Raw genomic sequence first — 26,090 nt, forward strand, 5'->3', positions numbered from 1 at the left:
ACACCCCAGGGATATTGCACAGCTATGACCCCTTTTGATGTTAAAGTTTTATTGACTTTGGTTATTTGAGAATTGTCCACCAGATATTGCAAAACACGGGAAGGGAGAAAGATGAATGACTAAGACAATAGTAAACATTACAGAATTAGGCTCCGAGGGAATTCAGGTCCTAGAATTAGTTTAAAAGTGTTCTGGATTATGTATGTCTGAGATAAATAAAAATTATTAAAATGGTTTAAAAATCGAGACGAAAGGAAGAAAATGTCAAAAATAATCTGGGCATATTTCAAAGTGAGCCAAATAGAGCTCTCAGCAAAGGAAAATATTATCATTGATGAAAAACCTTTCAGTGATTGGTTAATTGTAAATTACACATGGATAAATTGGTGAACTGGAAATAGAAACATGAGAAAATTATCCAGAGTGCATCATAAATATAAAGAGGTAAAGGATTTAAGTGAGAAGTTGAGATGGCAAAAGCCAGTACCTTCTGGGAGCAGTTCTGAGATCAGAAGCGATGATGTGGAGGATGTCATAAAAGAAAGGGCTGAGAATTTCCTTTGGTGTTATGAAAGCTGGGATTTCTCAGACAGAAGCAGCATAAATCCTACTTAATCTCCTAAATCTGCGTAAATGAGATACATGAAATTTGTTCACCTTAAAAATAGATAGGTAAAAATTTAAAAATCCCATTAAATATGATAAAGTAAATCAGTAGTTGGGAATTTAGATACACTGCAAACACAAATGGAAAAGAAACCTTAAAATTAATCAAGGAGAAGCTAGAATGTACTTCTAAAAGAATTGTGAAGCAAGAATGGACAGTGACTCAGTGAGATACCACTTCATAGCTACTAGTTGACTAAGAAGAAGAAAGATAACAGAAGTGTGGGTAAGGATATGCAGAAGGTGGTACCCTCACAGGTGACTTCCTGGATGTAAAATGGTACATTTATGTTGGAAAACAGCCTGAGAGTTCCTCAAAAGGATAAGTACTGAATTACTACATAGCTCAGCAATTCTATCCTAGATATATAGCCAAAAAAACTGAAAACAGTTAATACAAAAACCTGTACATGAATATTCATGTAAGCATTGTTTATAATAGACCAGCCTGTATACCAGAGCAAAATACATAAGTGCTGTGTACCAGGGTAGCACGTCTTTTGCATATACCAGATAAATGCCAGACCATAAAACATCATATACCAGATAAATGCCAGACCATAAGACATACCACTGAGATACGTGTTTTATTGTAGAAGCATCCAGTTTCCTCTAATTAATAGCTTAGGAGGTTTTGGACATTAAACCTCAAATAAGCCCTGGAATTAATGTTGCTCCCTTTATGTACTGACTTATCAAATTCCAGATAATTCCCTAATGTGGTCCTTTATTCATGTTGCCAGCTGTTAATCCTTTTCAGCCATGGAAACATGTATTATGTGTTGCAGTGTGGATACTATCAGCCAGGCATTTGGTTAAGAGATAAGAGGAGGAAGTCCTTCTCCAGATTATCTGGGAAACTCTTGTGCAATGTGGGCAGGCCTGTTGAATGAGAACTCCGAGACGCCGGTGACAGGTGCTTGGGAGCACGCTGACTGACATCTTTCTGACAATTTCTTCTCCCTCAGAAATCAACTGCTTTCCTCAGAACCCTCAAAAGTGAACCCCTGAAGCTTGCCCGGGTCAAGTTTAGCACTTGCTCACAGGTTTTTTCCTACTGAATGAACAAATGCCATTTCCCGGGTTGTGTGAAGTCCATTATGATCTCGATATAATCTTTTTGGCATAGCTAAGGGTCTCCAAAGAAAAATGCAATCTCTCAGTAAGCCCTTAAATCTATTGAAGAATTTTAAAAATTTCAGTAAAGTACACATAATGTAAAATTCACCATTGGCCATTTTTAAGGGTACATACAATTCAGAAGCATTAAGTGTATTCATATTGTTGTGCAAACAATCTCTAGAACTTCTTCATTTTGTAAAACTGTCACTCTATGCTATTAAACAAAAACTCCATTCCTCCTCCCCCATCGCCTGGCGACCACCATCCTCCCTTCTGATCACATGCATTTGACTGCTCTGAAAACCTCATACAAGTGGAATCACACACTATAGGTCTTTCTGTGTTTTGCTTATTTAATGTAACACAATGTCTTCAAGGTATATCCATGTTGTTTCTTGTGTCAGAATTTCCTTTATATTTTTAATGCTTTGTCTATTTATTTGAAAGGCAGTTACAGGGTAGGGGGTTGGGGGGAAGACGCAGAGAGATTTACCATCAGCTGATTCACTCCTTAAATGGTCACAATGGCCAGGTCTGGGTCAGGCTGAAGCTGGGACCCTGGAACTCCATCAGGGTCTCACAAATGGGTGACGAGAGCCCGGGCACTTGGGTCATCTTCTGCTGTTTTCCCAGCACATTCACAGGCAGCTGGATCAGAAGCGGACTAGTTTGAGCTGGGACTTGAACTAGTGCTCATAAGGGATGCTAGACACAGGTGGTGACTTAACCCAGTATGCCACAATGCTGGACTCAGAATTTCCTTTTTAAGCCTGAATAATATTCTATCATATGTCCATTAAAGAAATTTCAGTGAATATATGACACTTAGCTAAAAACATAAAAAAGATTAAATGTTTTAACCCTCAAAGACGCTATACTCGCTTACTTATTCCTCCATTGAATTTGCCTGCCAAGTGACTGGATGCTAAAATAAATAAATAAATAAAAATCAGTGACTAACACACAGTTACTGCCCTGGAAATTCTCAAAGTGAGGATACGGCTCTTCTCCAAGGCCAGATGGGTCATTTGAACAATCTGTTAAAGTAGCAAAGAAAGATGTATCGCCTTAAATTGACCCTGTTTCAGGGCCTATTATTTCCAAAAACTCCTGAGGGATTTCTCCTGCAAAACTTCCTCTTGCTCATAGAAGATGAAAGTGAGCTTTTAAAAAAATGTGGCATTTGCTAATTGAGAATTCATATTGGGTTTATTGTTTTAAGTCTGTAAATTCTGCCTCTCATGGAAAACAGACCTTCTTCCATGGGTTTTAGATAATGCAGTTCATGTGTTACTTAACAGTGGATCGCATTGTGAGGATTTCACTATTGTGCGGATGTGGTAGGGTGTGTCTACACAAACTAAAACAACTGTGATGTCTCATGATGATACAGTCTTATGGGACTGTAACATAGGTCCTTGACCAAGATGTAAGAGGGTACCTGACCGGATTTGTGGTTTGCATGTTTTGTCATTGAAAGCAGGAGAGCCACTATTGTGCTCTGCTCTTGCTCTAATCTAGGACTAACAGATGTTTTCATCATCCCAGGACTCGCATCTTGAAGTCAGAATGTTGTGTTGGATCTCATTTCACCTTGCCTGAGCTCTCTGCGTAGTTCTCTGGGGGTGCTGTTAGACTGCTGTCGGGCCTTACCTGTGAGTTGGTAAACAGGAACATTTGACCCCCAAAGGAATAAGGTGACAGGGAAGTGGGACCAGCTTCCATCACATATGCACTCCATTTTCTGTCAATAGCCTGTTACCATGCACTGGCTGTTGGCTTTCCTGAGGAATAGAGCCATTTGATGAATAAAATGCTGTCATTTCCAGCCATTAGAATGTACTGTAACAGTTGTAATAGTGAAAGCAGAGCCGGTGGTCAAGTGGGATGAGGCATCAAGTGAGACCTTGGTTCTCTGGGTCTCCAGGGGTTGGATTGTCTTAATGAATGCAGCCTCCCCAGGGCCTGTTGTATCACAGATCTCTGGGGAAAAGCAAATCCGTGCTTTCCTTCTCTGAGTTGCGATGGGTTTAGCACTTAGATCCACTATGCAGAGATTTCAATAAGGGCTGCCTGTTCCTGTGTGAGAGCAAGTGGAAAGAGGGTCAGAAAAGACTGTGCACCATGCCAGGACCCAGGAAGAAGACAGGTGGAAAGTTTTGGAGGAAGCATCATAGGCTGCCATACAGTTAGTGTAAGGAAGGCCACTGTAGAGTCTGTGGGTTGAACTTGATGGTCACTGGAGTCTGATGTCTCCCAGGAAACCAGAAACCAGAAGCCTTAGCATCTCCGACAGCTCACACAGACACACACAGATACACACACAGGAGGGAGCAGCCTTTGCTTAATTACACTCTGTCACTGAAGCTCTGTGAGCCATTCTCATGGTAGTGATAGTCTGCATCCTTAGTTTCATAGTTGTTTTTAAGCAATTCTGAGTTTTGATGATTTAAAAAAAAAAGTGTTTGAAAGGCAGAGACAGAGAGGAGACAGGGAGAAAGCTCCTGTCTACTGATTCAATCCTCAGATGCTCAAAACAGCCAGGGTTGGGCTAGGCTGAAGCCCGAGACTGGGAACTCAAGCCAGTTCTCCTGTGTGGGTGGTAGGGAACCCACTACTGCAGCCATAACCTGCTGCCTCCCAGAGTGTGCATTAGCAGGAAGCTGGGAATGGGAGCAGAGCTGGGACTTGAACTCAGGCACTGCAGTACAGATCCTAAATATCCGAAGTGAAATCTGAACTGTCCACCCCATAGTTCTGTGCTTTAAAGAACTCCATTTTATCTGGTTCTAACATCATTAAGGGTGGGTGCTGCTTCTTGTTTTAAGTGAGTCACCATTAATTTTTGAGTTTCATCATTCATTAGTTTGAAAGTTTCCAAAAACCAGCTAATTGATGACAGTGGCCTCCTAGGATTATTTTATTTTCTGTGTGACTCTGACTTGGTGTAAACAGAGAAAAGCAAAAGCAATGAGGATTTTACTTCTGTTCAGTGTTAAGATTATTCTGTGGTCTTATGAGCTTTGTGGGCTTACTCAGCTGTCATTTACATCAGTGGAGTGGTCTTAGGTCGCTGGACCTCTTTATGTATAAAATAGGAATAATCATTCACATCTGGCAGAAAGTGAGTTGAAATAACATGTATTTAAGGTCTGGGTGCAAAGGAAACCCTCAACTGGATATCCAGCCAGAGTTATTTATTAATTTTGTAAGTTTACTGGGCTGTATGGGAGTGTAACTCAGAGTTGAATGAAGTGATCAGGAAAGACTCGTGGTGTTTGAAAAAAGAAAAGATTAGGAGGGAGGAAGTTGGTGCTGACAAAATCATGGAAAATGCCAGGAGGGAGCTCTAGGTTGCTGGTCCCCAGAGCAGCCCACCAGGGAAGCTTCCACCTCTGTTCCATGTAGGAAGGGGCAGGTGGAAGCTGCTGCTGCACCTCTTGCGTTCCATGCCACACTATTGCAACCAGCTTATTTATACCCAGGAGTTGAGGTTGAACTGTGGGACAAGACTGCAAAAACCAGCCCATCCCACCACCTTGCTTACTGGCAGGAAGCCAAAAGTGGCAGGTCAAAGGTACCTGCCTTCCAAATTGTACCAGATGCATCAGCTGTGTAGACCTAATTTGCATGCAGAATCCCAGTAGCAAGGGTTTCCAATTTCCCAGACTCTGCAGGGCAGGAAGGCAGAGGAAGGAGGTAGAAGCCAATGCCAAAGCCTAGTCAGCCACCTGGTGCAAAAAGTGCTTGATGTGTGTCCCTTCCTTGAATTGTCAGCATAGGTGGAATTGTTAACATAAGACAGGTAGAAGTATCTTCCTCATGTTATTGACTTAGAAACAGAAGCAAGTGTGTGGGAGAGGCAGATCTATCCTCAAAATTTAAGTCTCTTAATTACTCTGTTGCCTTTTCTAGAATATTTACATTATTTGTATTTACTCTTGGAAGAAACCAAGAAAGCAAAACCTCACTTTCATCCCTTTGGGGAGCAGGCTGCCCTCACTATAGGTAGATCAAGTAAATTTTTTTTGGTCTGTCATTCAGGAAATAAGAATATGGACCTCTTCAAGCTCTGCCTCCTCCTTTGGATTATCAAGGTACAAAGCACATTGACAACTGCCTTGTGACTCCCTCCCTGATTGCCATTTAATGAATGGAGGAATTGAGACAGAACCAGGTGAGCATATTGAGATTAGGGGCTTGACATTGAATTCTCACTCAGACCAGCATCTGTTTCCTTTACTCCAGCAGCGCGGTTTTCCCTGGACCTAGGATACATTTGCTGGCCTTATTTTATGCTCACTCAACAAAGATCCAAGTTGGAATTTCCGGTTAATTCTGCACCCTTGATCTTTGGAGCACAGGCTGTCAGCTTTGGGCTTCCAGAAATGCCCTAGTAGGTGGGTGCTTGAGCTTGGGCCTTCGAGCCCCTCCTAGGCTGTGGTCCAGTTGGGTGAATCATTGGTTTCCAGAAAGTAGCCTGAGAACTTCTGGCTGTTTATGAGAGTCTGGTTGTAAATGCAAGGTCACAGTGTGCTAAAAATCTTCCCAAGGTCCTGCCAACCATGGGGACAATAAGAAATGTATCATTACAGAATCCCAGTTTCTTCAGTATTTTAGAAGGCACTCCTTTAACATAGCTATCTGTTTCAGGCAGACTTTGTTGCATCTCAACCTTGGGATTGCTCAGCATTGTTCACATCAGCCTTGCTGACACCTGTCACCTGTTTTCTGGATCATGGCTTTAACCTTCTCTTACAGTCTATCACCCACTTTTCCATGATGCTTCCAGTCCTGCAAGGGCCCTAACCCCATTGCTAAGTTTCTGAAGCATATCAAAATAACATTGCAGAAGGCTAACAGATTGTAAAGACTTACCACTCAGAAAGCAAAACTTCTAGCAGGCAACCAATGCTGTTTTTCCCTGACTGCAATCTTCCCAGGGAGTTGATTTGAGCTTACCTATCCTCAGCCTTTCCCCATGGTGTTCTGCATGAATTAAGATGTTAAGATGGTTTTCATCTTAACGGACCTAACAAACTGGTTCATCGCTGCATGAGTTGTTTAAGAGAAGATCTCAGGGATGTATGGGGTCATCTGTCAAGAGATGTGGCTTTTAGCTGAGATGCTCAGGTGTGGCTGGCAGTGCAGGTGTGAAGGAAGGCAACGGATCCCTCCCCTCTGCTAGTCCTTATAGGAGACACGGGTAAGCACTCTAACAACAGGGAGTCTTCTCCCTGATGTGATGGATAGTTATGGGTTATACTCTTACCTCATGGCCTGGTCTTCAAATTCTTAGTCCAGGTAAGAACATCAGCCTTTCCTCCACAGCCTGCATTTGTCTCAGCACCCTTCCTCCTTCCCCCGGTACCTTGCACAGTATTTGACAAATGGAAGACCTTGTGTCTGAGGCTGGGGAAGGTCAGGGTTTCCAGCTTTCTGGCAGCCAGAGAAGACATGAAAGCAGCATGTGGTCTGCGTGTTGATGCCACGCTGGGCCTGCCATTTCTCTTGCTGGTGTTGGTGTTCCAGTCTTGCAGCTAGTGGAAAGAAAATAGCATGTGCAGCCTTGGGTAATGTGGATAATTACGCCCATCACACGAAGAAGCAGGGAGCAGCCTTTGTTCAGAAAATAAACAGAAGCCAACCTCCGACGAATCACGATTTTGCAAAATCACAGCATGTGTGTATGTTGGGGGTTGGGGCCGTGTTATATTTGAGTTTTGTGAGGCTTTTCTACGTATTTCTTAGTCCCTGGAAATAGGTCATTTGTCCCTTCCTTCTGAAAGCACTCTTCAGAAAATAAGCCCGCAGAGTGGCTAAGGATATGTGTGAGGTGCTCAGAAAAGGGAGGGCCAAGCAATCTGGTAGACTCCCTGTCTCAGAGCTCACTGAGGAGACAAGCTTGGGGTCCTTTTCTTAACTCATCCTTGGACTTCGAGACCCACCTGGGTAAAATCTGAGACAGATGCTCCAGTAATGTTGGTGTCAGGCCTGAGAGTAAAAGCAAATAAGAGAGATTTTTTTAAAAATTTATTTTATTTATTTGAAAGCAGTGTGACAGAAAGGAAAAGGCACAGAAAAATAAATCTTCTATGTACTGGTTAACTCCCAAATGGCTGCAATAGCCAGGATTGGGCCAGGTTGAAGCCAGGAGCCTAGAGTTCCATACACGTCTCCCACATGGGTAGCAGGAGCCCATGAACTTGGACCACCTGCTGCTGCTTTCCCTGGAGCATTAGCAGGGAGCTGGATCAGAAGCATCCAGTGCCCTGATAAAGGGATGCCAACACAAGTTGTAGCATAACCCATTGAGCTGCAGCACCAGTTCCTGAAGTAAACTTTCTTTGATGGAGATGTCACAGGTCTCTGATGTACCTGGACACCATTGACAATCTTTACTGTCCTAGGCAGTTTTTAACTGGGAAGACATTCTTCCCCCTTTGTGGTCTACCTTTCCCTGCCTTTGTGATATAAGTGGTCTTCTAGGAAAGATGGAGTTTGGGGCTGGTATGCAATTGCAGAGTGGGCCAGTAGGCTGAGTGCTGAGTGGAAATCCATTTTCAGACTGAACCAGTGCATAGTCCTTGGTGAAAAGCAGGACCTTATGCCTCTGGTCACTTGTGCTTGAGGGAGCAACATTTCCCAGAAAAGCCAGATTCACAGAGATTATCTTTCTTCAAATCCTATCACAAAGTAAATATCATGTCAGGGTCCCAAAATGTTTTTGAGTTGTCAAGAATTTATTCAGGAGCCAGAGATTCATGTCCAATGGGAATTCAACCTTTTATTTGCAGTAACATTATGTGAATATCACACTATGTGATATATAACAATCTCTCCATATATGATGAACAAATGAAGTTCATCAATAGAAGCCCATACTGTGGAAGAAAAAGAAGTTGGATAGAAATAGTCATCTTCTGACTTTCAAATTGATACTCTCTTGGTGTGATTTTGATTTTGATATGTGCTCATGGATAATGCTGGGTATATTTAGCATGAACTAATAATATTTCTCCTGTTGGTTTTATAGTAAGGAGAGCAGAGGAAGAAGGTACATAAGGAGATTTACAAATAGACACTGTGATACATCTTTATTAAGTTTTCTACAAAAAAGTCCTATGTGTTGGTATCATTATTCTTGATTTATGTATTAATCAAGGAAGTTTCAGGGCATAAAACTGAATCTATTCCAGGAAGTCTTTAAGGTTATTAGATCATCTGCGGTTATTAGATGCTGATAAAGCTTTGGGAAGGCCTAGAGGATTGAGTTCTAGGCTCAGCCATCAAGAAAAACTTCCATAACAATTCAGAACTGACCAGCCAGGAAATTATTATCTCAGAGGCCGCCTCAGAAACTTCTGAGTTCAAGAGCACATCCCTGTAGCAGCAATCCAAGGATCAGAAATGTTGGGCAGGAAGTTACCTTCTGTTCCTGCCTGTCTATATTCACAGAGCTGGAGACTGGCTACCAGAGTATTGAGTGCAGCCACTACCTTCATCTTGATACCCTTAATACCCAGGAACCTGGTGAGTGGACACTGAAAAGCTACTGTTCTTAGACCCCATTTCCTTCAGCCTTGCTTAGCAGAAAACTAGACAAAGTGACAGAGAGGTGGCCTCAGTCTCACTGTGGCCTTCTAGATTTATACAAGATGATATAAGTGATGGAGCCCAGCATTCAGAAACCTATTTGCAAAAGCATCTTGGAATGTAGTTCTAGGCTTTCTGGTCTCTGTACTACAGCAGGGGGGCAGAGTCATGGCTGTGGAAGTCAAACTGTCAGATTGCTTGGAGGAAATTAAAGCTTAGAGAGGCTCCTTGAAGTAAAGTTCTTGCTCAAAATAAAAAGAGCACTGTGGTTAAATGCACAAGCAATGGATTCAGAAGGACCAGGACTTGACTCTCTCTCCAGAACTCATTAGTTGTTTGGCTTTAGACTAGGCAGTTTCTTCACCAGAGGCTCCTGGTCGTAGTCTATAAAGTGGGAATTATACTTTGTCCAACATAGAGTTACGCTGAGAAACAAAGATCATGTTTATAAAGTGGGTAATGCAAAGCCCCAATAAATTACGGGCATGCTTAATAAAATTCCATGGTGAGCAGTAGACTCAAAACACTAGTGCAGGGTCGTGATCTTTGCTCTGTTTCTCTGGATAATGGTGATGAAACAGATCCTCAACTATTTTGAGGGCCAAAACAATATTTTTGACTGCTTTTAAAAATATTCTTTGATGTTATTACACTTCAAATATATCTTATTATTGTAGTTGACTATAAGGTATCAAGATAGATTTCACGAATCATACATCAAAATTGACCTTGTTACCTTAAAATATTTCATTTTGTACGTTGTAGCAGATGGAATTGTGTCTCTCTGAAAGATCTGCCCTGAAAGAAACTTGAGTCCTAAACTACCAGTACATGTGTGAATGACTGTGTTTGCAAACAGGATCCTTATAGTCTTAATCAGGTTAGGGTAAGGTCATACTTGATTAAGGTTTGTGCTAAAGCCAGTGACTGGGGCCTTTATAGGAGGAAGGGGAAGGAGATTTAGGTGGACATATACAGAGGGAAGTCAGTCACATAGAGATGGAAGTAGATTGCAGTGCTACAGATACAGACCAAGGAATGCCAAGTACTGCTGGTCACCAGCAGAACTTGGGCGAGGCAAGGAGTACACCTGTACAGCCTCTGAGCAGGTGGCCCTGCTGACACCTTACTTTCAGACTTCATCCCTCCAGAACTATGAGAGAGTACATTTCTCCTATTTTAAAACACCCAGTAGATTGTGGTAATTAATTCTGACATCCCTAGGAAACTAATCTATGCATGTGCCTCATCACATGATAAATGTGTTCCTAATAAGTTGTATAAGATTATATTTCCTTATTTATTTATAGCACTTTCAGGGCTATTTGATTATACTTTGAGATTAACATTTATTCACTGGTGGCTCTCTCATTTCCTATTTTCTGCTCACACCCCTTTCAAGTGGTCAGGACAGTATAAGTAGACCAATAAAACATAACTGGGAACCATAAATCTTTGAATAATCTGATGGCAAACTCTTGTGTAAATTGATCACTGTTGATTTATTTGCTTGATCATTTGTAAGTGAAATAGTGGAGTGGAAAGAGTAATGGTGGAAGGGTAGGAGCAGGAGGCACGGAAAATCACAATCACAGTAGCCGGTAGTGGGAGACCTGCTGCATCTGGCAATAATCTTGGGCAATTTCTATACACATCTCAATTTTCCTTTGAGGTGCAACTCACCTTACAAGTTCAGAAATTTAGGTGCAAAGAGATAAGAGCTAGTAGATGGTGGAGGCAGTACCAGTTCCCAGGCTGTTGGATTCCAAAGCCTATGTTGTTCTGCATTAGTATTAGTGTGGACTTGCTTTCTCTGTTTCCTTCCTTACTCCTCTCTTTGTTTCCTGGGTTGCTCTGGAGCAGCATTTTTTTCTGTTACTCTTTTGTGGGGCTAGAGAATTTTCTTGAAGCTAAGAGGGTCATTTCTCTAGTTCTAGGGGCCTAATGACGCTTCCATTCATACAGACATCTGAAGGCTAAGAAACAGCTGAAGACCTGTCAACAGTTAACCAGTGAACATTCTGATAAAGGTCTGTAAAACATTCAACTCAGTATGTCCCAAGAATGAAGTTTAATTTGTTCAACCCTTCCTGCATACCCTTTCTACTATTTTAACATCATCCTTCTGCTGCCACACACATTACCCTTGTAAATGTTGCTTCATGGTTTTCTTTTTTTTTTTTCACCCATTTTTTTTTCTTGGTCTCTCCTTTTTACTCCATCCTCACTTAATTGCTATAAGTCTGACTTGGAATTAGAGGGGTGGGTTTAGAAATTTTGAAAGTGTTGCTATGAAGTTACCCATGGCTTCTGGCTTGACAGTCTACTGGCATGGGATGGCTTACAAAAGGGAAAATAAAGATCATCAGTGAAAACATTAGACAAAAATAACTTCAATCTTATCCCATTACATGTATATACATTAAAAAAATTCAGAGCAATTTGAAAAAAATTATGTCAAAATGTGTAGAATATGTGTTATTTTATATCTAATCTGATCATTTATAATTAAGTGACATTTTACTTGTTGAGAAATTTTTTCTTTGATGTGATGTCTTTTTTTTTTTTTTTTTTTTTTTTTTTGACAGGCAGAGTCAGACAATGAGAGAGACAGAGAGAGAGAAAGGTCTTCCTTTTTCTGTTGGTTCATCCCCCCAAGTGGCCGCCACGGCCGCAACTGGCAGGCACGCTGCGCTGATCCGAAGCCAGGAGCCAGGTGCTTCTTCCTGGTCTCCCATGTGGGTGCAGGGCCCAAGGACCTAGGTCATCCTTCACTGTACTCCTGGGCCACAGCAGAGAGCTGGACTGGCTGGACTGGAAGAGGAGTGACCGGGACAGAACCGGTGCCCCAACCAGGACTAGAACTGGGGTGCCGGCGCCGCAGGTGGAGGATTAGCCTAGTGAGCCGCGGTGCCAGCCGATGTGATGTCTTTTCCTAGAAAGTGTCTGAAATAATATACGAAAGTGGTGTCTACCTGTCCCTCTTGTACTCACAGTGAATTGATGTGCTTAACATTTGCTAAGTGACCAAGCAAGATGAATTCTCCTACACTGAAAATTTGCAATTGTAATCAGCATTTTCTTATACAAGGAAACTAAGAAAGAAAGTTGACGGTTAGTATACTCACATAGTTACAATATACGCAGGGCATAGCTTGGGCTCTAGGACTATATACTGAGGGAAAATATGCTTTATAGACATATCAGTGCAAACCTAGCACAAGGGCTATTTGTGTTAATGCCAGTTCACAGGAGCAGAATGTTCAAGTTTTTGATTTCAAGTGCTGTCACCATTTGCTAATACACAATTATAAAACTGTTAGACATACTCTTTTCTCTAAGAGAATGTGAACATTTAGATGTTCTAGAATTTTTAGTGCTGGAAAGTAATACTTGGAATTTTTTCCCAGGAGCAATACTACTGTGTCAGAAAGCACCATGGTTTAAATAGTGCAGTGATCCATGGCTATTGGTCATTGCCAATTGACTTTAACCTTAAAGTTACCCTTAAATAATCATTCTATTCCAATTAAATTCCTGGCCAAGGTTGCAGACACAGTAAGTAACTGAAAATACCTTACTTAAAATATACCTTTCAGAGAGGGCTGGGTCATTTGCTGTGAACCAGCCTTCTATTGGCTGCACAAGTGTGCTCTTATCAATTCCTCAAATCCACCACTCTCTCTTCCTTCATGGGGTTGTGTAGAGCTGTTTGTCACATCACAGATCTAAATTGCTTGGGCCATTGCAAAACAGCTCTGCTTTTAACATAAAGAACTTCATAATTAAAACTAAATAATGACTTCCTTTGCCAATATTAATACTGTGATTTAGGACTGTGTTTTGTTAAGTTGTTTAAGATCAAAGGGTGTGTGTGTGTGTGTGTGTGTGTATGTTGTATAATTTAAAAGGACATTTTTCTTTTTGTTTGTACACCTTCATTGTGGGGAGCAACTCGGACTAGACTGTTACTCGAATTAAGACTTATTGGGCCGGCGCCGCGGCTCACTAGGCTAATCCTCCGCCTAGCGGCGCCGGCACACCGGGTTCTAGTCCCGGTCGGGGCGCCGGATTCTGTCCCGGTTGCCCCTCTTCCAGGCCAGCCCTCTGCTGTGGCCCGGGAGTGCAGTGGAGGATGGCCCAGGTGCTTGGGCCCTGCACCCCATGGGAGACCAGGAAAAGCACCTGGCTCCTGGCTCCTGCCATCGGATCAGCGCGCTGCGCCGGCCGCAGCGCGCCGGCCACGGCGGCCATTGGAGGGTGAACCAACGGCAAAGGAAGACCTTTCTCTCTGTCTCTCTCTCTCACTGTCCACTCTGCCTGTCAAAATAAAAAAAAAAAAAGACTTATTCTATGCATCTGCTCTCCCACAATATGGCGCTGGGAGAGGAGGAAACAGCTTCTACACAGCTGCCTCCAGTTCAACCAATAAACAGCAGGAACTGCTCCTGATTGGAGGAGAGCAGCGTACTCGGCGTGTGGGTAGCAGAGTTGGGATTGGTGGAAGAGGACTATAAAGGAGGAGAGAGACAACATGCACCAGGAACATCTATCTGAAGGAACACCTGAGCAGCCCCCGAGAGAGCCAGCCGGCGGTGTGCCGCTCCCCCGCGGAAGTGGGGAAAGTGGCAGGGGGAACCGCCCTTCCACGGAGGTGGAAGGGACGGTAGCCAACCCGGGAAGAACCAGCAGCAAACCCGGGGAGGGCCGAGCAGACAAAAGAACAGCGCAGGGTCCTGTGTCGTTCCTCCACGAAGAGGGGGAGTGACATAATGGTGCCGTGACTCCGATAGGAAAACCTAGGAGGATAGAAAACCTAGGAGGATAGGAAACCTAGGCAGGGTCCTGTGTCGTTCCTCCATGAAGAGGGGGAGCGACATAACGGTACCGTGACTCAGATAAGAAACCTAGGCAGGGTTTACTGTCGTTCCTCCACGAAGAGGGGGAGCGACATAATGGTGCCGTGACTCGGATATGAAGCCTAGGCAGGGTTTAGTGTCGTTCCTCCACGAAGAGGGGGAGCGACACTTCATGTTTACTTAGCAATCTTCAGTATGCAGTGCAAATTATGATAAAAAATATCCCAGCCCCAATTTCCTATTTTTGAAGGTAGATGGGATTATTGTTAGCAGAGTCTACATGGTGTCTGTGAATTACTGCAAGACTATCTTGAACTCTTTACATAAACCCAAGAATCCAGCATAAATTAATACAAAGAGAAGGAAATAACTTCTGTTTTAGCGTCTAGAAAAAGCCTAAGTATCTATAGTCAGTGCTTACTAGTGAGACAATGGCAAGAGTGTCACAGGTGTATCACAGCCAGGATTGGAACTTTCTCTTCTTGTCTTCATTTCTATAGTCCCTGGCACAAAGTGGCAAAGTGTTGAAGTTCTCATCAGTGGAGAGTTGAGAGGGTATATTAATGGAAGGGAATACTCTAGTGTGTTGAATGTCTCAGGAATTTAAGACTATGGATGAATTGGTAGCTATGCAGATTGAGCACCTACTGCTACACAGCACTGATGTTCTACACAAAGATGGAAAATGGCTACAGAAGAGTTGGAGGCAGTTGAAAGTCAGGTGGGAAAGCCAGGGGTCTCATTTGGTTATGTACAAAGACATTTCCTCCAGCAAAAGAGCAGAGAAAAATGAGGATCAGGCCCAGAACTTAAAGGGGCAATTAATACTGTCCAGTGACTCACCAGGGTAGGTCTGTTATGCCAAGCTTGGAAAACCATGATGGATGCTCTTGAGAATTTTGCCTTAATATTTTGAGCCTGCAAATGTCATCTTCCCCATTATTCACATCCCCTCCATCAATGCCCTGGAATCAGGGCATTTTTTCCTTTTCTAAGGAAATATGTCCTCTTTCTCCAGAATTTGCCTTCACATTTCCTCCTTGATATCCAGCCAATAGTTCAAATTAAGGGGCAGCACCATTCAGCTGGTGAGGTACTGTGTCTGATAAGGCAGTGAAGGGACTGTATCTCACAGGTGCTTCAAGACCTACCGAGGATACCCTAGCAAGACCTAGAGAAAATATGGGGACTAGATTCTCTAGATACTTGATTGAGAGAGTCAACAGGTAAAATCAGTTAAGTATACTGAAGAGTTGTCTCCTGAAATACTGGATACATAAGTTTCACCCAGGCAAGGACCCCCAAAATGATTTAGTTGTTCCTAGGATGGCTCCTGGAAGCATGGATAGGGTGATGTCTATGCAAAGCAAAGCTGAGGTGCCAAGGCAGATGTTGCCAAGGAGGAATTGCTAAAGACCGTATTAGAAGGCTTAAGAAAGTGAGTAGCCAGTAATGGATAGACTATACAAGGACTTCTGGCCACGTGGTCATTTACCATAGGAAGGCCTAGATGACATCATCTGTCAAAGCCACATGGATGGCTACAAAAATTGCTGAAGGATTCATGGAGGCTTTCTGAAAACCAAAGCAGAGAGTGAGAGAGAGGCTATAATAGAACTTGATTTGATGAATGCAGTGAAGAGGATGATACCCCACATAGAGGCCCTGTGTTGGCACCCTAATTTAAATGCTGCTTTCTCTATTCTATCTCAGTATCCATTTTCGAAGAACCCAACTTGTAAGAATATGAGTTGTGTGCAAGTTAAATGGCAATAAATTCACAGCTAGACACATCACAGTAGAACTGCAGAAAATCAAAGGGATAAAGCAAACCTTTTAAGGTGTGGAGGAGCTGCTTACAAAAGAACAACAATTAGATTACCAGTGATCTTAGCAGTGATGATCAATGACAGATTACAGGGACAATGTAATAACATCTTCAAAGGACTGACAGAAAGTGAATATCAAATAGGAATTCAGTATCCAGTTAATGTGTCATTCAAGACAGAGCAAAATAAGAATATTTTGAAACAAGCAGACTGAAAGACTTCACTACTCTTAAGATCTGATGAATGAACTACCAAAAGAGATATGTTTCAGCAAGAAGGAAATTGAACCTATGAAGGAAGTGCGATCCAAGCTATAATAATCTTTAGACGTTACTCAATAACAGCAATGAATCTAAGTAATATATTTTTCCTTCCAGTGGTTTTAGTACGCATTAAAGCACAACTAATGTGTATTTAAATGAAAGAAGGAATCATCTGGACTTACTTTGATTAATTACCATTATTTAGTAATTTCTGAATGATTTCACAGTGTGCTGCATAGCTTAATGTTTTTATCCATAATTTTGTTCCTTATTACATAATGGGCTCTTTATACAACCTCAAATATTTGCAAATACTCAGTTTTTAAAAAATGATGTAATAGCACTTGGCAAGAATTAATAAAGTTATCCGGATGAATAGAAAACACCAAAAATATTTTAACATTTGAATATTGAGTGACTGGTTCCTGCATGTTTGCCTCCTAATGTCTGCATTCAAATTCATATCCTGGCTTAAATATAGACTACCTCAGCAGATCTTGGGCATTTTGAGATGCTTATAGGAAGTTGAAACTGTAAAATTGAAACAGAGGAACTTCAGGTAATATTGTGTATATTTGGAAGAGTAATGGGACCAATGTTTATTGAGCACTTAGTGCATGCTAAATATGTGCACATATGGTCAGTCGTTGAAAGAGCTTCATATGTTAGGTATTATTACTCATATTTTATGGATGATGCAATTGATGGTCACAAGAGGAAGTTATTTTTTGAAATGTGAGCTAGAAAGGGGCGACAATGGGATTTGACACAGAAGGAGTAAAGATAGAATCTCTTCTCATTCTTCAACTTGTTGATTTTAAGATTCCTTTGCCATCTTTCTTTATTTTTTGCTCTGCATTTCCATTCTGGTATCTCTGTGGAATTTTGTTATTGGCCAATGTCTTACCTACTTGATCCTGCTGGAAATTTCAACAATCTCCCAAATCTGTGTGTCTGGCCTTAATAACCAGTGGTTTACCTGACGTGCTACAGGCATAATTTCTTTCCTTTGGACTTTGTTCATTTATTCACTCAATATTTATTGTACAGTTCTGCAGGCCAGTTGTCCTAGGTAATGAATGTCAAATGTCACACAAGACATGGCATTACCCTCAAGGATCCTGTAGTCTGAATAGTTCAACATGTCCAACCATGCTCCTCTAACAACCCCATCAGTATCAATGGAACCACCATCCATTCAGATGACCAGAATAAACACCAGAAGTTATTTCAAGCTCTTTCCATTCTTCCTTGCATTAATATAACTGACTTCTAATTCTTGCCAGTTCCAGTGTCCCATCCTCAATATCTCTATTCCTATGTCTGTATTCAGTCCTCTTCACCTGTCAGTCAGCTATAGCTTCCTGAATGACCTGCTTTCCACTTGGGCCTCACCTTTACATATGCCAGGAGAAGCTGAGTGTATTGTTCCTTGGCTCAAACCCCTTGGATTGCTACCCTTTATGTATAATACTAGATCCATACTCTTTCACTTGTCACTGCATCCTGGCTCCCCATCTTTCAACCCCCCAAAAACCACCTTTGTGTCTCCATCCATAGCTATGTCATGATTCCATAACCTTCCTAACAGTATCCCATTGTTCTGAAAATATCCTCCAAGCCTAGAATGTACTTGAAATCTACCAATATTTAAATTTCAGCAACATTTTAATCTTTATTTTTTATTTATTTATTTTTTTGACAGGCAGAGTGGACAGTGAGAGAGACAGAGAGAAAGGTCTTCTTTTGCCGTTGGTTCACCTTCCAATGGCTGCCGCAGCCGGCGCACCGCGCTGATCCGAAGGCAGGAGCCAGGTACTTTTCCTGGTCTCCCATGGGGTGCAGGGCCCAAGTACTTGGGCCATCCTCCACTGCACTCCCTGGCCACAGCAGAGAGCTGGCCTGGAAGAGGGACAACCGGGACAGAATCTGGCGCCCCGACCGGAACTAGAACCCGGTGTGCCGGTGCTGCAAGGCAGAGGATTAGCCTAGTGAGCCGCGGCGCCGGCCATTTTTTTAATCTTTAATTAAGTTTTCTTTGACCCCCTCATGGAGAATCAACCAGTGTTTCTTTTGGTCCCCTCAAGTAATCTAAAATATTTATGTCATAATCAATATCTTAATATAAATTATCAATGCAAATATTTACTTAATATTTAAATTTATTAAGTATTTGTATGTTTATAATAGTGTAAATTATGAGTATAGTTATTTATAGTAAATTAGTATAGTATAATGATTCATAGTGATTTATAATTATATAAATTTAGGATTTATAATAATTCTAAAAAACATTTTGCTTATATGTCCAAGATTTTTTTAGTTGTTCAGATTTTTATTTAAAATTTATTTATCTAAATGGAACACATTTCTTTTTTTTTAAACTATTATTTAACATATATAAATTTCCAAAGTATAGCTTATGGATTGCAGTGGCTTTCTCCCCCCCATTACTTTTCTCCCGCCCACAGCCCTGCCAACTCCTGCTCCCTCTTCCATTCCATTCACATCAAAATTCATTTTCAATTATCTTTATACACAGATCAATTTAGTATATATTAAGTAAAGATTTCCAACAGTTTGCACCCATACAGAACATAAAGTGTAAAATACTGTTTGAGTACTAGTTATAGCATTAATTCACATTGAACAACACATTAAGGACAGAGATCCTACATGAGGAGTAAGTGCACAGTGACTCCTGTTGTTGACTTAACAAATTGACACTCTTGTTTATGGTGTCAGTAATCACCCTAGGCTCTTGTCATGAGTTGCCAAAGCTATGGAAGCCTTTTGAGTTCGCCGACTTCAATCTTACTGTAAATGGAACAAATTTCATGTGTCTCATACAGTTTTAAGTACATAATGTTACTTCCCACCCCATCCTCTCTCCCTCCCTTACTCCCACCCTTCCTTATGCTTCCTTTCTTATTTTCTCTTAATTTTTGTGAAAATATACTTTTTTTTTCCTTTGAGAAAAAGTTTTATCATTAATTGAAGAAGCACCTAAGGAAACTGGCAATGGATCTGGGCACTTAGGCTTATCTAAAATGTATGAGACATAAGAATATCCTCCATTTAATACACTGGAACAAAGTAAATCTTTGAGAACAAGTTTTACTATTAACTCTCATAATACAACTCTTTGAGGACAGAGGTCCTTCATGGGGAGATTGTGCACAGTGGCTCCTGTTGTTAATTTACAATTAACACTCTTATAAATGACATCAGTGATCACTCAAAGCTGTTGACATGGGCTGCCTAGGCTATGGAAGCCTTTTGAATCCACACAGTCTGTCAGTATTTAGACAAGGCTATAAGCAAAGTGGAAGTTTTCTCCTGCCCTCAGAGAAATGTACTTCCTTCTTTGATGACCATTTTTTTTGCTGGGGTCTCACCCACAGAGATCCTTCAGGTAGGACATTTTTTACCACAGTGTCTTGGCTTTCTATGCCTGAAATGCTCTTGTGGGCTTTTCAGCCAGACCAGAATGCCTTAAGAGCTGAATCTGAGATCAGGGTGCTATTTAAAATGATTGTCATTCTATAAGTCTGCTGTGTGACCTGCTTCCCATTTTGGAGCATTTACTCCTTTTTAATTCTATCTATCATTATTACCAAACACATAATCCTATTTGTATGATCACTTTAATACTTAATATTAGCTATATGATCACTTTAATGCTTAATCCTATCCCTATGATCACTTTAACACTTAAAATTCCTTTTTACCCCTTTTATGGAGATTTGGCAACCCATGACAAGTTTTTAAACTGTACCCTTAGAAGTAAATCTGTAGGAAAGTATGCAGAACTATATAGCTTTACAGTTACAAGCTTCATATATTTCATAATTACAACTTTAGGAACATTATATGTCAAATACATTCCCTAAATCTTTAAGCTCTTCATGGGTAGGAGCTATATATTATTCACCCTCACAACTAAGACCCAGCACAGTGTTTGGCACATGTCCTGTCTGTCCAGTTGATTTGATGTTTGTTGAATGAATGAAGATGTGGTTCAGATGAACTCCCTGGCACATCCTCGCAATGATAGAGCATGAGGCCCATTAATGGCAGCTCACTGCCTTGACTCTCCTACTCACAGAGGAATATTGAGACACACAAATGGCTTTTGGAGTTGCTCGGCTCCTGTAACCCACTTCTCCGTCTACTCTGGAAACACAAAGCACCCTTAATTGACTTGCAGGCCTCAAGCAAGTTCTCTTGTGCAGCTGTGTGGTAACTAATGCTGCCAGTTCCTTTCTTAAAACACTGCTATTTGAGAATCTCTGAATTCCTTGTTAAAGTTGGATAAGTGTTTTTGCTCATGTATAGTTAGAATTTATAATTGGAAATTCTGTTTTCTTGAAAACTGGCAAAGCAGCAGTCTTCATCTGCTTTGAAATCCTGAAAAGAGAAGTAAATAATAACAGTAATGAAAAATAAGTTAGTGCTTACTATAAAGCATGCAGATATTACAAAATATATTACCTTGCACACTTAGCATGGGAAAGTGTAAACTCTGTTGAGCTATACTAATGTATTTGTTTGCCCTTAGGATGTTCAAGTTTTACCTCTTAGTTTTACAAATGTATCCTTCTATTGTCCCAAATCAAGGGTTTTTCACTCTCTTATTTACCAGATGGCAGTCCTAAAATAATTTTCAAAGTGAATATTTTAGCTTTCAAAAAAAATAAAACACGAAATGGCATGTATGGAAAATTAGACCCATGTCACTTTGTTCACTATTTTGTTAAACATATTTTTAGAATATTTCATCAATCTGGACATTTTCACAGATTTTTTTCCTATCAGTTCAGTCTGTTCTGTATTACTTACCAGTCTGGTTGCTAGGGTATGACAATGATTTTTTTTATTGTTTTCCACACAAAAAATAACCTTTCAAATGACAATGCACTTAGGTTTAAAAAGGGTACACATACTCTCTCAGGCTATTTTCAGTTGTATAAACCTCCTGTGCTTTAGCTTCCACCTATCTTTCATCCTCAGTGCTATTAGAACAGGGCTTGTTTCCTTGGGGACAGAGTATTTTTAACTGAAGTTCAAACCCCACAGCACCAGTAAAACAGTTGTGTGATATGGCAGTCTGAGGGTTCCTTAAAGGAAGATCAGAGCAAGACCTTGGTTCATTCAAAGAAAGTTAATCAGCCTTGGCCCCAATCTAGAAACAGAGGATTAGAAGGGGGCATAATGTAATAAAAAGAACAATTCAAAAATAATAAAGAAATAGATTTTTACATAGTCAGAACCATTCACTGTTGTAAGGAGTTTACTTGATCGTCACAGTCCTAGGGGTTAGGTGTCATTAAAACACCAATTCTGCATATAGGAAAGAATGGAGGCTTGAGACAGCAAGTGATGCCTAGTGTCCATTGATCACAGTGGAGGCAACTTTGGACCCTGGCTTTCTGGTGTTGGAGTCAGTACAGAAATGGAGCCATTCACTGCAGAGTTTATGAGAACTTACAGGGCTCAGTTACATTCACTTTCTGATTCCTATGCCCACTTTCTATCCTTCAGTTCCTGCTTCAACCAGTCACAGTACCCTCTTGGATCTGTCTCTTCTCAAAGTGTCTGTCCAGTTGCCCCAGTATTTTAGCAGTTTACTGCTTCCCATTCTAAGTAAGCGCAGTATTCCTGCCAGCTAGAGTGTGGCACTCTGAGGGCAGGGACCCGGCACTCTGGAGGTCTCTGTGTGCCTATGGCTCCTGGGCTGTGATTTAGTGGGTGCTCAGTGGGTTCCTGACTCTGAGTGATTGACCAGGTCTGAAACAAGCACACTCGAGCTTCCTTTAGGCCTCTCCCTGAAGTCCCTGAGTTCATGTAGAGTGTGAGGAAGGGTCCAGAAGCAAAGCAGTCTCCTGGTCCAGGAACCACCCTCTGGCCTTCCATACCCCTTTGTCATCATTCTCATCAGCGATGGAGGCAGTGAGAGCTCGTGTTAGGGAGCAAGGTGGCAGACACCCATTGCCACCATCTCTGGGAGTGCTATAGCCTCCTATCCAGGATGACCTGCTTCAAAACTCCCTCAATCTGACAGTTTTCAGGCTCCCCCTCCCCTCTGTTTCAGTCACATTCAGATTGAGAAAGCCCAGTGTGTCACTGGAGAATATGCAGAGTCTTCAGCCTTTAAGAGCTCCATTATAGGAAATATAAGCAGTAAATTATTCGAGGAGGCTGGATGATGAGATAAGGACACAGTTCTATTCTAAATGCTTTCCTCAATGACCTGCATGCAGTCAGGCGTGTTTGTGCGTGTGTGTGGTATCAGAGCTGTATCATGACTTTCATAGACCTTAAGTACTTTGACCATTGTGGACTCCTTTCCCCCATGAAAGTTATTAAAACTATATTTTATAACTGTGTTTATTTAAAGATAATACAACCCAGTCTGGACTTTATTCATTTTATTCTTCTGATTAAAAAAAATTAAAACATCTTTATGGCTCCTCCAGGTATTATGGACCCCAGGTACTGAACTTTCTATGCCTGATGGGAAAGTTAGTCCTATGTGGTAGAACTTATAAGCAACCTACATAAAATATTGTAAGCTTAAGTTTATATAGCTCAAGGACTTTTTTCCATGTCACAAAACCTTGGTTAAGGTAAAGGGCATTTCCAGCCTTCCTGCTGGGTCTCCTGTGTTGCATCCCAGTCAGTCCTGTCTCAACCACATGTCAATTAGTTTTGCCGATTTGTGACTTTCTTAAATGGGATTGCACCGTGTTCACTATTATATCTGGCTTATTTTGTTAAACTTCATATCTGACAGATTTATATGTTGGCACATGTAGCACAAATTGATTCTTTTTTATATGAGGAATGTATTCATCTGTTTGAATGTACCGCACTTTGTGTATCCCTAACCCTGTTAATGGGCATTTGTGTTTGTAGTTTTGAGATTCTGTGAAAACATCTGCTATGAACATTCTTGAGCACATATTTTGGGGAACAGATATGCTCATTTCTCTTGGGTATATCCCGAGGAGATTTATAAATATATATTTTCAGTGTTGGAGTTGACATTTCTAAATCAAGGTTGAACATTATTTAATATCCTTTTAAACCTGAGGTTTAACTTCTTAACCTTTGTTCTGACACTGGTGTTAAAAGTTCCTGACCCAGGCTTTGAGACCTCTTGGAGAAGTATTTCTCAAAGTGTGGGCCTGGGACCAGTATTGACATAACCTGAAGACTTATCAGAGAATGAAAAATCTCAGGCTTCACCCCAGACTTACAGAAGTAGTCTTTCTGGGAGTGGGACCCAGAACTCTCTGATGTGCACACAAGTTGGCGAAACACTGTTTTAGATCCATGATCTTAGGTGCGGCTATCGTGTTGGAGTGGGGAACAAAGGTAATTATTGAAAGTGAGAATACAGAAGCTTTTCAGAATTTTAAAAATGAGATCATCCATATCAATCAGCGTACACACATACCGTGTTAGTTGATTGTATGTGTCTGATTGGCTAGACTCTGGTTCCCAGTTATGTGTGTCTAGACTTGTAGGGAAGGTGTTTTTAGACATGACTGATGTTTAAATCAGTAGACTTTGAGTACAGCAGATGCCCCTCCTTCATGTAGGTGGGACTCTGCAATCATTTGGAGGCCTTAGGATGAAAAACTGATGTCCTCAGAGAAGAAAAGAATTCTGCCTCCAGACTGACTTTGAACTCAAAACTGCAACATCCACTCCTGCCAAAATTTCCCATCTTCTGGCCCATCATACTGATTTCAGACTTTTCTGTACTCTGGCACCACCCTGTTGTATTAGCTGATTCCTTAAAATCTGTCTGTATGTGTGTGTAGCTCTGAACACAATGCATGCATACCCATGTCCTATTTGCTTTTGTACAGAACTAGGTATGTATGTCTTCTATCTGTCTGTCTGCATTAGTTTGCTAGGCTGCCATAACAAAGTGCCACACATTGGGCAGTTTAAGGAAAAAAAAATGTTTTCTCATAATTCTGGAGGCTAGAAACCTGAGATTGAGGTGTTGAGAGTGTTGGTCTCTCCATGGCCTCTCTTCTTGGCTTACAGATGGCTACCTTCTGTACCTTAGATACCTTACAGATGTAGGGTACTTCAAGTACCTTACAGACGGCTCCCTTCTGGCTATCTCTCTCTATTTGTCCTAATACCCCCTTCTTTGAAGAACATTTGTCAGATTGAATGAACCCACTCCTTTGGCCTTTTTTTAAAAAACTTAATCAGCTCTTTAAAGACCCTACCTCCAAATATGGTCATGTTATAAGGTACTTGGGGTTAGCCCTTCAACAAATCAGGGACTCAGCTCGCTCTAGAACTCTCTATTAAGCAACCTGTTTCTCCATCCATCTGTCCATAATTAATGTATGTGTGTGTGTATCTATTATCTGTCTATCCATTCATCACTCATCATCTGCCTATCCATCTATTATGTCTGTTCATGCATCCATACATTTCTGTCTGTGTTCTATTTATCATCCATCCCTGTCTGCCATCAATCTATTATCTGTTGATCCATTCACCTATTTATCTGTCTACCTATCTGAATCAGCTATAGGGATTTGACCTTCTGCACCATGGGAACTGCATATGCAGATTCTGTCTGGCTGTTGCCTTTGCCTCTGACATTGGAGCTTCACACCCACACAGCATGCAGTTAAGAAGTGAAGACCAATAAATAACAAGCTGAAACCCACAGTGTGTGCCACAGGAAGATGAACTAATAAAATCTATGTTATTTTGGATGCAGTGGATTGTGGTGGCAAGGAGATTTCTGCAGAAGCCAGGCAGGACCCTGGGAGCTAACCATACAGCTGGCCCAGGCATCAAAGCTGAAGGAAATCCAGGGGAGGTGGAGAACTGCGGATCCAGCTGCTGCCCAGAGCAGTGGGGTGAGTCTGCAGATCTGCAGCAATCTGTGAGCTACAGAAGGGTTGCTGCTTCCCTCTGGCCCCAAATCCACTACCTGACATCTCTCATGGCTCACCTGAACCAGAAACAAGCAAGCAAGGAATTTCTGGGAAATGAAGCTCAGCCTTACAAAGCTACATGCCACCACAGCATGTTTGCTGGCTCACAGAAGCCAGGAAGACCCGGTAGGGAGGTGTTAGAAGTCACTCGAGTAAGCCTGGACATCTCAGATGGCTTGGGAAAGCACAGCACGCATCCCAGATGAAAACATGCAAATTTGCTTCTCAGATGATGCTCTAAAGGTCATGTGATTTGGAGTCAGGAAGGCTGGCTTGAAGTTTCAGTTCTTCCCCCTGTGTTACCTGGGAATCATTTATCTGGTGCTTTCTCTCCCTGAGACTAAGACTAGGCATCTGTACGATGAGGATAACTATAGCTGGGGAATGGTAGGCAGACGTGTGTGATACATACGTGAGTCTCTGTTGTTTTTCCTCTGAGACACTGAAATAAAATCTACCCTGCTTCGCTTTGCTTTGTGATGATCGAGTAAGCACTTCTTTTGCAGAGATCATTGACAGGTGCCTGCTTTCACAAACTCATCTTTTCTTCACCGGCTCACTGGCAGAAATCAGAAACTCAAATTCTAAATTCCCATGCAGGAAGTCAAGGAGGAGGTACAGGCAAGGTAGGCTGTTAGCAAGGCATTTACCAATATGTAAAGGGATTTAAACACAGCACGCATTTCTACCCAATAAAGCACAGATGATTTGTGCTTTATTTGTATCTTTATTTCCAAACTATACTTCAGTTGTCCACATTTAAATTACAAAGCT

General features: G+C 41.5%; 1 long non-coding RNA gene across 2 annotated transcripts in view; it reads left to right on the forward strand.

Annotated features, from left to right (window-relative positions):
• LOC103349100 (uncharacterized) overlaps positions 1 to 13,180 on the forward strand; it is a 44,842-nt gene extending 31,662 nt beyond the window's left edge. Inside the window, exons 1-4 of one of the 2 annotated variants that reach the window (XR_016213724.1) lie at positions 5,840 to 5,965; positions 9,247 to 9,321; positions 11,316 to 11,414; positions 11,973 to 13,180. This is a non-coding gene — a long non-coding RNA (uncharacterized LOC103349100). Of the gene's footprint in view, positions 1 to 5,839; positions 5,966 to 9,246; positions 9,322 to 11,315; positions 11,415 to 11,972 lie in introns of those variants that run through there. The other variant, XR_016213723.1, reaches the window with a different exon arrangement.
• Positions 13,181 to 26,090: the final 12,910 nt, after the last annotated feature.

The sequence above is a fragment of the Oryctolagus cuniculus genome, chromosome 9 (genome assembly GCF_051225735.1).
Source record: "Oryctolagus cuniculus isolate XC-2025 breed Fujian yellow rabbit chromosome 9, ASM5122573v1, whole genome shotgun sequence".
NCBI classification, from domain to species: Eukaryota; Metazoa; Chordata; class Mammalia; order Lagomorpha; family Leporidae; genus Oryctolagus; species Oryctolagus cuniculus.